Source organism: Taudactylus pleione, unplaced genomic scaffold, assembly GCF_031769625.1.
Source record: "Taudactylus pleione unplaced genomic scaffold, aTauple2 ptg001497l, whole genome shotgun sequence".
Taxonomy (NCBI): domain Eukaryota; kingdom Metazoa; phylum Chordata; class Amphibia; order Anura; family Myobatrachidae; genus Taudactylus; species Taudactylus pleione.
The window spans coordinates 1,265,001-1,267,500 of NW_028285895.1; positions in this window are offsets into that span (position 1 = coordinate 1,265,001).

Sequence of the window (2,500 nt, forward strand, 5' to 3'; positions counted from 1 at the left end):
ACACACCTTTAGTAGCCATGGGTGCATGCCTCTCCATCACTTTCGGTGCACTGGCATCTCCCTCCTCCACATGCACTGCTCCAGCTTCCACCTCTGGCTCATCATCAGACTCATCACTGGCTAGCGGGATTGGTTCTGGAAATACAAAGATAAACAGAGATCCCCGGTCACAGTTTCCCCCTTAGACTGTCAGCCCATGGAACAACCAGTCGGGTGAGGGACCATGCTACTTACCGTTGGGATCAATGGAGATTTCTTCCAGGCTTTGTCCCTTAAAGTCAGCCAATCGACCTTGCTGGAGTGCCACAAAGAGTTTGCTAATTTTTGCCAATTGCAGGGTACCTTCAGGGAGGCGGTAGTACTGGCGGTGCACCCGGATATCGTGCCCTAGGAAATCGGCCAGCTGATCCATCTCCGTGTCACTCATGTTCAGCACCCTCGAAAGGGTGGCCACATGTTTCCGAAGCCTGGTAGAGGAGAGAGCTTCTGGATGCTTGGCTCCACATGCCCGTGCATAGAGTCGAATGCAGTCGGATCCTCTGAGGTGTGACAAGGCGGAGGGTCTTGCAAACATATATACATTGTCAGGACTGACACCACACTCTACCCTTTTCTCTGTGAGGTGCTCCAATGCCCTCTGCATGCAAGGGGACAGGAGGACAGGGTCTTTCCTGCCTCTCTTACCAGGAATCTCAATGCGTGTGAAGTGCTGACATAGCCTCTTTTCTGGCTCTGACAGGGCCAGCGCCACATCACCCTGTAAATCAGCTGTGTGCCGAGATGCAAAAGAGCAAAGCTTCATCTTTGAGACCTCACCTTCCCTACGTCGGTTGAATAGGATTAGTTGTGTGAGGGTTACCTTGGCCAGCAGCAACCACTTCTTTGTGGTCGGGTGAGTGGACAAATCCTCTAGGTATTCCCGCTGTCTGTCAGTGAGATAAAGGTGCAACTGTTTTACATCATCAGTGAAAGGTAGAAGGGGGGGGGTGTTCCATTTTTGCTCCTCTAGGGTTTTGAGGGCAGCAGCCGAGATCATCTCGCTCCACCTTGCCTTGTATAGTTTTTGGAAGCTCCGTGCGCTCTCCACGGTCGGGGCATGGCCCTCCATAAGTGCCTGGCACTCAACCATGGTAGATATTTTTTGGAGGCTATGGCCCACTTTCAGGGCCAGTGAGGGAACCTTATAGGTATTCGTCAATTCAGCATAGCCGGCCAGGCTCCTTACGGCAGTTATGACCTGCAGGAAGTTTGCAGGGCATATGAACTCTGCCATGCTCCTCAGAGGACTAACCATCCTGGCATGCAGTAACAGTCGCCCCACCTCTCTGAGCTTCTGCCGTATATAATCATGCTTACTGACATCCGAACCATGCCGGTTAAAGAGGTGGAGACCAAACTGCATGATGCAAGGGTCACCCTTTATTACCTGTACCACATCATCGTGAATCATATCACACAGCACCTTCCAGAGGCCCTTCCCAACACCCGGTGGAACGGGAGTGGCGTAAGCACAGAGGGATTGCACTCTGGTCCTGCCTGGTTTGGTGTTGGCAGGACCTTTTTTCAGCGGGCACCTTTTCACATGACGCCAAAGGTGTTGCCTTGAGAAAAGGCCCTGGCAATATGCACAATGCATGAAGTCTTGGGGAGCCACAGCTTCACCAGGCTGCTTGCATGGAAGTAGGACACCGCAGCCCTCACGTAGAACCCCGGCATTATGGGCAAAGTTCCCCCGGTTGCGAATCAGGTTAAGCTGTAGCCGCCTTTCCCTTGAACACTTTGGGTAGCTCAGTGCCCGGGCTGCCTCAGGCTCATCGTGGTGGATGGCCTCCACGTGCCTTGCAATTTTTGAGAATGGCTTCTCGCACCATAGACAATAGTTCTCTTTTTTATACACCTTTGAGCCATCACATTTTTTGGTAAGTACCTGGACTGTCACAGCGTGGTTTTTTTTTGAGGAGCAGAAACCTGGGCCAGAAATTGGAGAATCTTTGATAGCAGAGTGACCCTCAGCCAGCATATGTGTCCCATGACGGGCCCGCTCATCCCCGCTGCTGTCTTCCAAACTGTCCGCCTCAGAGGAGTCAGGGAAATAGTCTTTGTCACTGCCGTCAGTGCTGCTGTCAGTGATGTCACCGGGTGCACCGCTTAGCTCCATATTTTCCACCTTTAAAATAAACCAGAAAAATAAGGGTCAGCCCACCCGGCACAGCTGGAGAAACCTCCCCACAGTGGCACGAAAACCTGAAGCTTCCTGGTTCTGTGTGTGACGCAGAAAAAACCCGAAGCTGCCTGGTTCTGTGTGTGACGCAGCGCACCTTTTTGAAAGAACCAATCAGGCCTCGAGTCCCAGCATGTGCCCGCCTGTCAACCCTTAATCCCAGGGAGGGGAACCCGGCGGCTCTCTCACCACCTTTGAAAAATATGATGACACCTAAACCTGGGTAGACTGAACCCCTCACAATAAAAAAAGATGCCGACAACTAAGCAGGGTAGACTT